The sequence below is a fragment of the Dendropsophus ebraccatus genome, chromosome 5 (assembly GCF_027789765.1).
Source record: "Dendropsophus ebraccatus isolate aDenEbr1 chromosome 5, aDenEbr1.pat, whole genome shotgun sequence".
NCBI classification, from domain to species: Eukaryota; Metazoa; Chordata; class Amphibia; order Anura; family Hylidae; genus Dendropsophus; species Dendropsophus ebraccatus.
This window is the reverse complement of record NC_091458.1, coordinates 42,008,034-42,022,182: the sequence shown is the minus strand read 5'-3', so window position 1 is coordinate 42,022,182 and position 14,149 is coordinate 42,008,034. Positions and strand designations below refer to the sequence as shown.

General features: G+C 41.2%; 1 protein-coding gene across 2 annotated transcripts in view; it reads left to right on the top strand.

The window, feature by feature from the left end:
- The first annotated feature begins 1,848 nt into the window (after positions 1-1,848).
- The window catches only part of LOC138792470 (short transient receptor potential channel 4-like), a 130,148-nt gene continuing 117,847 nt past the window's right edge, over positions 1,849-14,149 (top strand). For both annotated transcript variants that reach the window (XM_069969942.1, XM_069969943.1), the window contains exon 1: positions 1,849-2,334. The gene's annotated coding sequence lies outside the window, so the exon portion shown is untranslated. The remainder of the gene's footprint in view (positions 2,335-14,149) is intronic.

Here is a 14,149-nt window from a genome sequence, read left to right as displayed (position 1 = left end):
GGCGTACACCTGCTGTATCCCCCACCCGCTTAATGGGAGGCAAAGGGGTCAAGGGGGCGTGGCAAGGCGGAAAGGAGGCTTGCCTCCTCCCGCGCCACATTTACCATGATTTACACCTGCTCGCAGACATAGATCATGATCTAAATCTACACCTGCTGGTACGCCGGGCACAGTATCAGGAGCCCAGCCAGCCAGATTCATTAAGAGGGGTGCACCTTTTAGTGAATTTGGCCGGGGGAAAGGCGGCGGGGCCTAATCTAAGACCGACGTATGAGTATGCTGGTCATGATGATCCCCCGCCAATAATATGTACATACATATATACATGTACAAAAGGCATAAAACATTCAGTAGAAAACACCTGTAACAAGCAACTGGTATGGATCTGCTTTGCTACCCAATTGTGCTAACCTTGGGCCATACTCAGAAGCAGAATCTAAGTACCCTCTAGGTTTTCACCCTTTATCCCAGTCCATCATGTGGAAACTGGGCTTAGCTGTTGGAGGGTACCATGATGTTTCCCATTAGTGATCCTGGTGTAAGTAATAGCTAGTACAGTGCACCAGGAGACACTCGAGCACCAGGCAAAGGCAGGTCTCAGAACAGCCGATGTTATACCATGCATGAACATGGCCTCAAGTAACAAATCGTACATGGACAATCCTCATATTTTCTGTATTTTTTATTTGCCTAAATTTATAGGATTACCATGATGACATTACATTGAAGAGTACAGGTAAAAGCTGTTAGAACGGCGTAGAGGATTCGTGTATCACTCGCCATGTACCAGTGCTTTATACCTTCCCTGCAATTCATTAAATCTCCTCTGTGCTAATATATAATTAAACCAACATAACATTCCGCTAGTAACAATGCTGAAGCGTAACAATGAAACCTCCCAACGCATTTCACTGACTGATAAGAGATCATTTCAAGTGCCACAACAATCCGTAGGAACTACCTTTTTCTTTTTTTTCCTTTTATTAAAGTACTATAATAAAGATATTTGCAAGGGAAAGGAATCCAACCTTCCAGACTTCTAGACTGTATGCGATCTTGAGATTATTCTAAAAAAACCTTCATGGATATTCAGTAAAGCGCAGCTGAATTCCAGAGGAAAAGATTAAGACTGGCATCACATTTCCAGGCTGTGGAGGAGAGACACTTTGAAAACATCCATTACATATAACAGACAGTGTTATTCCTGGATGACTACTAGGAAAAAATGTCATTTCCTCAATTTCACACTGTAAATATAAAAAAAATTAAAAAAATTTAAACGGGGGTTGGTAAGAAACTGTTTTCGCAGTCTTATTCCCTGGTTTTGTAACATTTCTCGGGGCAGATGTATACAGCATTCCCCATAGGACTCCCAATGCAATTCAACACTGTATACAGATATGCTGTCAGTTTCCAAAATCCTGTAGGCAGAGAACAAGGGGAAAAAAAGATTGAATTTTAAACAGGAGCACTGGCTGTGTAAAGCAGAAAACATCCTGGCCATTTTATACTAAAGTTACTTTGTTTTTGTTTGTTTTTTTTGCTAGATTTTTATCTTTTTATTTTTAATTTTTTTTAATCTTAGATTGTTGGATACAATTTGTAATTCAAGTTCAAAAGAATAGCAATGACCTGATTAAAATCTGGATACTTTAGTCAGGCTCTACTTGTCTGCGAGGAGCTCAACAGATTTTACTGTGAGTGACAGAAAGGGAAAAAAAAACAAACACACACACACACACATACACACATACCAGGCAGGCAAATGGAGCCAGCAAATCAGTAGCAAGTGATCAGTGAGCAATAGGGGAGATGCAAGAAAAGAGCTTTAAGTCAGTGGGAGGAAGGAGAAAGTACTCAGAGAGTGGGAGAGAAGGATAATCGAATGGGAAAGCAGGGAGATCAAAACAGCATGAAGGGATACCCTAAGGGATTTCACCAAAGAGAGGCGGATACTTTACTGTTGAGAAAGATGCAGCCTCCATATAAGTCAATGTAGGCTAGCAGCAGTCCAGACAAGTGCGAGTGGTAATCTTCATTTCATGTGCACGCTTCTTAACTACAGCAAGACAATGAGCCTGAAGATGACATGATGGCAATTCTGCAATCAGCATGGGATATTCTTATACACTTTTCTATTGATTTTAGCCCTTTGCCTCTTAAAAGCTGCTAGAGAAAAAAAAAAAAACAAGAAACGACGAAGAGATCGTAAGAAGAATATTCAATCTTTTGTCTTTCCTCATACTAATACTAATGAAGTTTTACTTGGAAAAAGCCAGTTTGGAGAATCTGTGAACTTAACCTGTGGATATTGGGAAATTGCAATTGCACCAAGTAAGTACTAAATAACTTATTACCTATTTTATATATGCATTGCTATATAATGAGGAAAGAAATGGCCGATCTGTCAGTAAATAAATGGAATATTTTATTATAGCTATGATTGGCTTTAATTAGGAGTTATTTATTATATTACCTTTTGTTTATGTTTATATATTTTACTTAGTGGCATGGTTAATAAAATGTACTATTTGTCATGGCATCAGCAGACATAAGAGGTTTCTTTTAGTCTTTTGTACAATGGTATAAGGCTGGGGAAGGCTGACACCTGCAGGAAGCCTGAGAAACCAAATATTGCAAAAAAAGAGTTTTCAAGTGTTTTATTATTTTTTATTTTTATTTGTATTGTTGGTGCATATAGATATCAGTTTATGGATCAATTATGTTTTCCTGTAAAAGTGTCGCTAGATGTATCTTAATACCGTCTACTCCTCATCCCAAGGAAATGCAAATAGGAAGCTGACATATGAGGAGCTGTTTTCCTTTCAAGAGCTGGTGATCACTAGTTTAGTGGTTAGCACTGTAGCCTCGCAACACTGGGGTCCTGGATTTAAATCCCACCAAGGGGAACCACAAAGAGTTTGTATGTTCTTTCTGTGTTTGTATAGGTTCCCTCCCACACCCAAAATATACAGAAAAGTCAATTTAGATTGTGAACCCTAATGGGGATATGGACCAAAATTGTACAGTGCTGCAGAATCAGTTGGTGCGCTACAAATAAAAGTATTATTATTATTATTATTATTATTATTATTATTATTATTATTATTATTATTATTTCCTTACTAATAAAATATCGGTTCTACATAGTTTAGTAGAATAAATTACAGTGAATTTTATATTTTCCCCATGAACTATCTTGTCCCTGGAGGGAATGGAAAGGCAGGATGCAATCAAATGGGGCAGTTATTGACCACACATGCATCTACTTTATTCACTCAGGAGACAAGGGACTCCCATTCTTGCTAGGGGGGCATAAAAAAGATGGGCGATCAGACACCTTGGGATACTCCCAAAAGTTGCTGTGGAAAGTACACACCTGGTAAGGACCCTTCCTTGACCATGGGTATATTAGAGAGGAGGAAGTTATCCAGGATTAGAAATAAATGCTGCCTTCCTCTTCAAACAGCACCCCATCTGTATTCAGGCTGTGTGTGGGGTACTACAACGCCATTCACTTGAGTTGAACAGAACTGAAATACCATCCACAAAGAAAGGGCAGGTGTGGTGCTATTTTTGGAAGAAAGCAGCTGTGTTTTTTTTAATCTTGAATAACCCCTTTAACAGAAGTTGTATTATAAATGTCCATCCGAACCCGAACTTTCGGCATTTGATTAGCGGTGGCTGCTGAACTTGGATAAAGCCCTAAGGCTATGTGGAAAACATGGATATAGTCATTGGCTGTATCCATGTTTTCCAGACAACCTTAGAGCTTTATCCAAGTTCAGAAGACCCCGCTAATCAAATGCCGAATGTTCGGGTTCGGATGAACTCGAACCCGAACCCGGTTCGCTCATCTCTAATTATAAAGTTTCAGGTTTCAGTATGTTCTGCCACCTGTGTTCAATTAAAGGGGTACGTCATTGAAAAACAAATAGTTTTCAAATCAATAGGTGTCAGAAAGGTATACAGATTTGTAAATTACTTTTTAACCCTTAGGGGACACAGCCAGTTTTCATTTTTGCGTTTTCGTTTTTCCCTCCTCGTGTATATAAGGCCATAGCGCCTGCATTTTTCCACCTAGAGACCCAAATGAGCCCTTATTTTTTGCGCAACTAATTGTCCTTTGCTAAGGCAGATGTAATTTTTGCCTAAAATGTGCCGGGAATCCAGAAAACAATTATATGTGTGGTGAAATTGAAAAAAAAAACGCATTTCTTTTATTTGGGGGAAATGTGTTTTTACGCCATTCGCCCTGGGGTAAAACTGACTTGTTATGCATGTTCCTCAAGTCGTTACGATTAAAACGATATGTAGCATGTATAACTTATATTGTATCTGATGGCCTGTATAAAATTCAAACCGTTGTTAACCAATATACGTTCCTTAAAATCGCTCCATTCCCGGGCTTATAGCGCTTTTATCCTTTGGTCTATGGGTCTGTGTGAGGTGTCATTTTTTGCGCCATGATGTGATCTTTCTATCGGTACCTTGATTGCGCATATATGACTTTTTGATCGCTTTTTATTACAATTATTCTGGATTTGATGCGACCAAAAATGCGCAATTTTGCACTTTGGGATTTTTTTGTGCTGACGCCGTTTACCGTGTGAGATCAGGAATGTGATTAATTAATAGTTCGGGCGATTACGCACGCGGCGATAGCAAACATGTTTGTTTATTAATTTATTTATTTATTTTTATTTATAAAATGGGGAAAGGGGGGTGATTCAGACTTTTATTAGGGGAGGGGGTTTTGTGTTATTAAAAATACTTTTTTCTTTTACTTTAGACATATACTAGAAGCCCCCCTGGGGGGCTTCTAGTATATGCACTCTGATCTCTCATAGAGATCCATGCAGTATAGTTATACTGCATGAATCCATGAGATCGGTGTTCTATTACTTTTGGCTGCTGCAGCCAAAAGCAATAGAATGCCGAGCCGGGATCAGCGCCATTACGGAGCAGACCCCGGCCCGGTATGGATGCAGGGATCGCCCCCCCGCAATCGCGCCGCAGGGGGGCGATCCCCCCACTAGACCACCAGGGATGTATAACCACAAGTATTTAGAAGCAGCTGTCAACTTTGACAGCTGCTTCTAAGTACTTAATTAGCGGGCACGGCGATCGGACCGTGCCCGCTAATAGCCGCGAGCCCGGGCTACTCGCGGCACCCGGGATCGCGGCAGTTCAGAGGGTGGTCGCCGCGCGACCCCCCTCTGAACTCCCATAGCGGCACGAGGACGTTAAATAACGTCCTGGTGCAGCTATGGGTTAAATTACTTTTATAAATCTCAAGCATTGTAATACTGCTGTATTTCCTGCAGGAAGTGGTGTATTCTTTCCAGTCTGGCACAGTGCTCTCTGCTGCCACCTCCGTCTGTGACAGGAACTGTCCAGAGCAGTAGCAAATCCCTATTGAAAACTGCTGTGGACAATTCCTGTCACAGACAGGGGTGGCAGTAGAGAGTGTGGTGACCACTGGGAGTGATGTTATCAGTGGTATGATACAACTCAGCCAAAGGTGGTAATGTTGTGATGCCAGTGCTAGTCCAGCACGCAGGTGTGATGGTAATACCTGCTTTGTAGTTAATGGCTGCCTGTACTCCCCTGAAATGGCCGGTGACCTGCCGGACTGTAATAGGTCCCTTGGTCCCTGTCATGGTAGTCTTGAGTGGAAATTGACCCACCCGGACTTTTGGTACTTCCACCCACAGAAAGGAAAAAATGACCCAAGGTGTGTAGCAGAGGTGTATATGTACTGGTGCTGAGGCAAGAAGGACTGAGTCCCGATAGAATAAATAAAACACAGTACAGTACAGTACAGTACAGTCTCTGAACAATATAAATGCTTGGGCTGTAGATAGAAACCGAATCTGTGCTGAGAGATACTGGTAAGTGCTGAGTATAAGAGAGGTAGTTGTAGCTGTGCTTGTATAGCTGAGAGTTTTGAGTAGAGAGGAGAGGAGTTTGTCAAGGGAGTCCCAACCTAAGGTAGTTTTGTGCTCTGCCGGAACTTGAGAGAAGAATACTTGAGACTTGAGAGTTAGAGATACTTGTACCCGTGTTTAGACTGTATTGTCTGACCACCTTCTGCCCTACAGTGTCGAGGTACTCGTCCTACTAGGGTGATTCAAGCCCCAGCCGTGAACTGTCCCGGACAAGGGTCCTGGCAACGCCAGGCCCTGGCTCAACTACAGCAGGGATGTCCGCTCTGTGTGTCTTCCTCCCACAAGACTGAAGCTACACTTCCTCCCACCAAGTCACTACTTCCTACAGGGGTGTGTAAGAGACCCTGTGAGCTGTGGAAAGTAATGTGTGCAAAAAAGAGAAGGAAAGTGATAGGTTAGAAAAAAAGAGTATATCTATTGGACAATAAAATACGTAATATACAAAGAACATTAACCCCTTGTTCACTACAACTGTGCAATAGATAAAAGCAAACATACAAAACATACAAAATACTGACATCTAGTGGAGAAATAGCGAACTACCTTCATTACCACTTAACTTTGAGTAAAGGGCTTTTGCAACAGATGTGACATATGACACCACAAGAGCACTGTGTCAGACTGGAAAGAATACACAGCTTTCTTCAGGACATACAGCAGCTATAGCAGATTGGCCCTAATTTACACTGTGGTACGGGCCTTTACCCTAATGATGTCTCTGTCCTGTCTCTGCTGATGATGTTTCAAACTCAACACCGCCTTAATGATTGTCTACAGTAGATTTGGAAGAGCCAGGATGGCGTATCATCAGGGTAAGGGAATGGGCGCATCAGGGAAGAGTGCCAGCACTGGACCAGGTGAAGTGAATATGGGGTAGTTGGGTAATTTATACCCCTAGCAATATATATTTTTTTAAATAATTAGAATATCCTTTTAACTCGAAATTGGCACAGCACTGAGGACTGACTGAACACTATCAAGTGGTTTAGGTAGCAATAAGGTGTCTTATCCAGTCAGGCCAGGAGACAACTATATTTAGTATTCAGAATAAGTTCTCCAACATTCTCCATTACCATGCACATAACTATATCCAATGGCATCAGAATGTGGCCGGTGAATTAATATGTCTGGGACATATCAAAAGTTTTCACTGTTTGGGTTTGTGTGTTCAGACATCCACTGATTGCTAGGACCAGCAGGAAGAAGCATTTGGCTAAGTGCTTCTCTCCTCATCTCTCTCCTGGCTACAGAATACAGGTTCTATAGACTTCTATAGAATTCATCTCCTGCAGCAAGAAGAAAGAAGGGGAAAGAAGGTGCATAGGCTTGTCTGAACACCCAGACTGATTGAAACTATGATTTTTTTTAAAGTTTGAATTGACGTAATAGTTACTTGTTGCATTCTATAAAGTGTCCATAGATAGGTCTTGCGGGTGATAATCTGGAATGATGGCAGTCTAATGTTTCCTGTGTGTTCTCGTGTGATGTGTTATTGGCCATTATTACCACTCTACGTCATTAGCGTCTTATCCAGAACACTGAAACATTTCTTAATAAATTACAATCTGCTGTCTGCCTTGGATTATGCCTTTCATAAAAGGAAACGCTACTTAGAGTCTTCCTCTAGTACTACAATCTTATTAAGCTGATGGGATCACACAAGCATTTGTTTCACTTCTCTGAAATAAAGTTGTGATAATTCTTATAAAGAATTGCCTATCCTATGAATATAAAAAGACATCTTTCACCAAGACAGACCTTTGTACATTGTTCTCAAGTTGGGACAAAGTGGAACTATCCACAGAAACTAAACTTCTCTTAAGGGTGCCGATTAAGTTATCGAAAGGTAACATGTTCTTGATCTTCAACCCTCTCTACCAATCAGAAGTCCCAAGAACACTTGCGCCTTTTAATCACGCCTCCTCTGCACTCCAAAAAAAAACAGGAATAAACTAGGTGGTGGCTGTAACAAAGTTGTGGATCCGCTGTACCACCGCTGTACCACCGATGGTGTAAACCGCACCAGGGAGCAGAGTTCAAAAGGCTACTGATCACCAGTGCCCGCTGCAATTGACTTGCTGCGGCAGACGATCCCCAGGTTGCTACCCCTGGCTAGGCTTGCTATACGCTGCGGGCGAGGTGTGGCTGGAGACATGTGGGCAAGCAGGGACAAAGCAGGACTCATGGCTGGTACTGCAGGCAACAGGAACTCAGCAGGATTGGCGGCTGAAGCCACAGATGGCAGGAACTATGGGCAGAAACAATGGGCAGGAACTACAGAGAGCTGGGACCACACGCTAGGAAAGCATGCAGAGGCTCCTACAATAGGATTAGGGGCAGGCTGGGATTTATAGGGACCTGCTCAGACACATGGCCAATTAAGGACGTAGGCACGCCAGCCCGAGAGATAGGAGGAGTGGTCCAGGAGGGCAGGAGGCTGCCGGTCCATCCAGAGGGACACGTAGTCGTGACGGGGGATGGAGGAACAGCCTCAGCCAGGGATGAGAGCACGGCCGTAGCGGAAGGTACAAGCCACGTCCGCGACTTTAACAGTGGGATTGGCTATTTGCATATAGTGGGTGCTACTATTCAGAGGTTTAGATCCATTTAGTAGGGCAGTTGTCCTCTGTAGTGATTCTCTGCTGAATATGATACATGAAGTTGAAGATGTCTATCCTTATGATAAAGTCATGAACATACTGTACAGCAGAAGTTCACAAACCTTTTGTAGGTCACAAGAAAATTTCAAATGCACTAGATGATGATGAATCCCACTGAGTATTTAAAGGAAAAAAATTAAACATTTGAACTATTGATATGACATTTGAATTCAACATAAAAATGATAAAATGTTAATATACAGGCAATGAATTATTAACTCCTCATACATAGTCTATGCTGTATTAAAATTACATTCAACCAGAAACCCGGGAGAGGTAAACAGGGAGACATGTTTCTGGGGTACAAACCCTAGGGGAAGGAAAGTCTTATTCTGAGTCTCCAGTAAACACTTTTTAAGCCCCTGAAATAGCGATAATACAGATAAACCAGGGCTGAGATTACTTGGCAAGACTTATCGCTGAATCATACTATTTTGCTTGCTGTAAAACTATGACAAACTTAGTGCTACAATAAAAAAAGGCCTAGTAAATAAATACCATACGACTGTTTTAGCCCATACTTTTTGCTACTTGATGACAAGAGCCTATGTATGATTCTCCTCTCCATTGTGAGCAAAACCTCCGCTTCCTAATTCAGTCTGTCATGCTTCCTGTGCTAGCAACATAGAGAGAAGAGGAAAAATAGGTCATTAAAATAAAACTATAAATGTGGGAGCACTATGTGGGTCATATAGGGGCATCACTACTTTATGGGGGCATAGTGTGGGGGCCTAATACTATATGGGGGCCTATATGTAAGCACAGAGGTCCTATTATCTGTAAAGGGACAAAGAGGGCACAGGGGGGCCTAAATACTATCTAGGAATACAAATGGGATACTTTGTGGGGGTACAAAAGGTCTTATATACTATTATTCAGCAATCTGATGGTGATATTAGTCCTTATGTTGTGCATACATAAAGTTCAATGTACAGGGGTATTATTTGTCACTTGTATACTGGTATTATTGGTAATGTTGGTCTTGGTATACAGGGCCGTATTTACCACTAGGCACCCGTGGTCCAGTGCCTAGGGCAGCACCTTGCAAGGGGGCAGCACCAGGGAGCAGGGGGACAGAAAAAACAATTTTTTTTGGTTTTATTCTTTAAGTTTCCCTCCTTCTGTTCAGACTTGCCAGTAAATCTGGTGTCTTTTCCAGGGGGGTGGGGGGTATGGTGGTATTGGTCAGGTCTGTTATCGCCGTGAAGATGGGGCGTGAAGATGGGGCGTCTTCAGGTTTAGTGCCTAGGGCAGCAGCAGCTGTTAATACAGCCCTGTTGGTATACTAGATTTGGTTAGTAACAGTATGATGATAATATATATGGGGTTAATATTTGCTTCTTGTATACTGCTGTTACTTGGTAAATGTATGACTACACAATATTATCATGCCCAGAAGATTGTCTACAGTTTGCCCTTTTCCCGCAGTACACAGTTTTACCAGTGATGGCAGTATATGCTGTAGTGTTTAGTTCAATGATTTTAAATGAATCTATGTGAACCCTCCTAGTATGTTAAGGACCAGCATTAAGCCAGTTTGTGCCTAACACACTTTATTATTGTAACCTATGTACAAATGACATAAAGCTGAATTTGCGCTAAATGCTCTTTTCAGTTAAAAAAACCTCATCTGTGCAACATCTCACATATTTAACTTTGCTGCATCTGACATACTCAGCTCTGCTACATCTATACATACAAAGCTTAAAATAGGTTGTGCAAATGTTAGTGGATTTCAAATATCTCCCCCCTGAGGTTTCTATATAAATAAATTGCTCCTTTAAATGCATCACTTTATGTGAGACATAAGACCTGCAAAATGATGTGTGACAGTGTGATGTGTACCAAGGTTTTTCTCACATCTTATGTGTAACCAAGAATCAGTGTCAGTTATTGAGCTATGTATGGCCACTCGATAAATGACAATTAAAGGAGAAGAGAATCCTTTTTTATATAGATCTTATGGTAGTTTAATAAAGTGTAAATGGTTTGGCATTTAGAATACTTACCTCCTATAAGGGTCTAGACAATGGCATACATGTTTGTTTGTTTATGTATATCATATAATAAATGACATTTTAGATTATTCTTGTCATCCATCACATGATGTCCTATTTCATTTAATTTTCAGCTCCTTACAAAGTCAATATGAGGGGCCCCAGCTGGTGATCATATCTGTTTCTATGGCATAGTCACCAGACACAAATGATTCATTGCTTTTAGTTGTTTTTGTAGGGGAAATTACTGTATAAAAGATTCAAGTTTTGAGTAAATAAAAATAAAATATTGCAATAATAATAATAATAATAATAATAATAATAATAATAATAATAATAATAAGTAGATGTTACTTGTACTCTGGTACTCTTGTAGTCTGGTGGTACTCTGCCGACCAATGTATCACACCTATAACAAGATCAATAGTCTTCAAATAGTCTGATTGTACAGTATATGCCTTATGGACTACATATTTACTTAAAGGGGCTGTCCAGTGTTTTGTATGAAAAGGATTTCTAATGAAAGTTTATATAAATTTTTAATAGACACTTACTCCTCGAACATCACAACTTTTCTGACTGTGGTTTTGATTTAACATGGGTTGACATTGATCCCTACCACCAGGCACATGCGTATGTGGGCGTCCATGCATACACTGTATGCATTTTTACTCATTTTACATTAACTGGGTCAGGTGCTCTTGTATGCTACACAGGTGATTGGTGATGCATACAGTGCATGCATCACCGATCACTACAGTACAGGAGCAGGGAGTCCACCAATATACAGGATACTCTGGTTCCATAGTGTAACACACCATGGACAGTGGCGTAGCTGCCATGTAGGCAGACCATGCAACCGCTAAGGGGCAGGGGGGTACAGGCTCTCCAGTGAAGCGTGGTCTTCCTACATGGTTGCTAGAGCTGGCTGACACACGACACATCCCACCCTCGCCCGTTCTCAACTCCCAACTGTCCCTCACTTGTCAACACATAACCCCAAATCCACCCCATCCCACCTGTTCTCAGCATTTTCCCAGCCAATACATAAACCTCACAGCTCCCCCGCCAACTGTTAGTTGTCAGCCAGGGGGAAAATTGAGAACACCAACCCCCCATAAGCTTCCAGTGGACAATTGACAGTGAGTGCAATGGCAGAGGCACCAGGCGGGGCTTGTGAGCTGTACCCAGATCATTTCGGGGGCAGGGAACAGAGGAGCGAGGTCACTGGGGTCAGCTAGGTGGAAGCAGAAATTGTGGCACCTAGGAGTAGCAGCATCATCAAGATAAGTGCCAGCCCCCCCCCCCCAGACAGCCGTGCCCCTTAAACACCACCCACCCAGAGATGCAACAAAAGTAAGACAGAAAGCAATAGCAAATAGATAGATCAGATCGTATGAAAATCACTTTACGTATCAGCTAAAGTATTGTCACATCAATCTACAAATTGCTGAAATACATAATTGTTGTGACATTAGAGGTCACAGTAACCTTGCTTTAATGACCATAGTATCAGGTGAAAACAACAAGCAGGCTGTTACACTGCATACAGTTCTGTACATGTCAGATGGCAACATTTCCCCCTAGCTTCAATGCCGCTGACATTGTAATTAAGAATGTAATCATTATTCTACTAAATAGAGATGAGTGAACTTACAATAAGTTTGGGTTCGTCAAACCATGAATGCTCGGCATTTAACTCCCATAGGCTGTATCTATGTTTTCCAGGACTCAATAGGTCACTAGGGCTGCATTCAACTTCTCCAGCCACTTAGAGTCAAATGCCAAGTGTTCATGATTTTGCAAAGCCAAACGTACTGTAAATTCAAAACTCGCTCATCCCTCGTCATAAATATACAATGTAGAACTGACTTACTGTGTACATTGTGACTTTCCCTAATTCAATGAGCTGCATATTGAACATGTGTGTGTCTTAAATAGCTCAACAAGAATTTTTAAGGCACTGCTAACATACTGTAAATTAAAATTCATAGACATCCCTAGAGCCCTAAGCAAAGGGGGACATGGTGTATGTGAGGTGTCTGTATAGTGGTATATATCTAAGCACAGGTGGTTCTGCTTTAAGACGTAGAAATATTCCTAGTGTTTTACTATAAGGAGGGTGGGATTCAGGAATAGCTGTAACTTTCTGTCTTCTCTCTTTCTTCCTTTCTCTTCCTCACCCTCCTTCTTTTAATATTTATTCTACAACTGCTTGCATTTATATCATATAATCTTTTGCATTTATAATTATGCATGTATTATTGTATGTCTTATTTGCTTTATATTGTCATTGCATATCTGACACCATGTATCATTTGATGAGTTACAGTTTGGCATTAACCCTCTAAACCCAGGGGAAGACAATCCTTCAGCCATGGTTCTCTGGAGGTTTCTTCCACAGGGGATTTTTCCTCTCCTGATCGCTTAAGGATTAGAATTAGAAAATGTGTAAAGGAAAAAAACAAAAAACAAACCACATGAAATATCTTATATACTGCCATAGCTTTGATATGGTGTTTTCTAGTTTAGAAGTTTCATGAAGAGAGCACGTTAAACCTTATAGTGGTTAACAGCTGAGCATTGATATGAGCTGTTCTTAAAGTAAATGTACCATCAGGTACATTGCTTTGTGTTTTACTTGAACAGACCATCGGGATGCAGGAATGCCAGTGGTGCAGTTCTTTTTTTTAACCACCACCCTGCTCCCACGCACGTCGCTGGTCCATTCCCAAGCACCAAACAGGCATGAAACACTGGAAACTCTGTGACGCGATTACATTAAAATCAATGCAGCTGCCTCACAGTGCTTTATGCTGGGCTGGTGCATGGGAATAGACTGGTGTCATGCATGGAAACCAGGGGGCGGTTGATAAAAATCACCATGGCACCAGCATCCCTGTGCCGACACAGATAGATTCTGGTAAAAAAAAACAATTGTTGGTCGGAAGTTTTGGGACTAATTGTGATCCTGAAAATAAAGGGGCCGCAATGCTGATGTGGCCCCTTTACTTCTTTTATCTCACTTTTACCTGTACATGCATGGGTGGCCAGAGTTGGTGCTACTTAGGCAATATTAAAGTGGCAGCAGTTCCATACCAGTGCTGCAGATCCTGCATTCCCAGGATTACAGGGGGGAGATGGGAAAGAATGGAAATCGGGCACCCACCAATCATAAAGTGATGGCATATACCAGCAATATGCCATAACTTCACAAGATAGAAAAAACCCTTTCCAATGGAAATCCTTTCTTTTTATATTTTTCTGCATCCACTTTCTTGCACAGTGGGGCATTAATGCTTATGGCTTGTTGTTTGGACAAGTAAACTCAGTCAGGCAAACATTAAACATCATCTTAACATGATTCGACCGTAAAGTCTGCAGGAAATATTAGTTATACTATTTCTACATTTTTTATAGCTTTTTTTGTTGTTTAAACTGTATTTAATGGTCTAGTACATTAAAAATGTAGATGGTGTTGTCACTATTTTGTTCTGTATTACGGTAATTTAAAACAAAAACAGCTAAATTACAGTACATC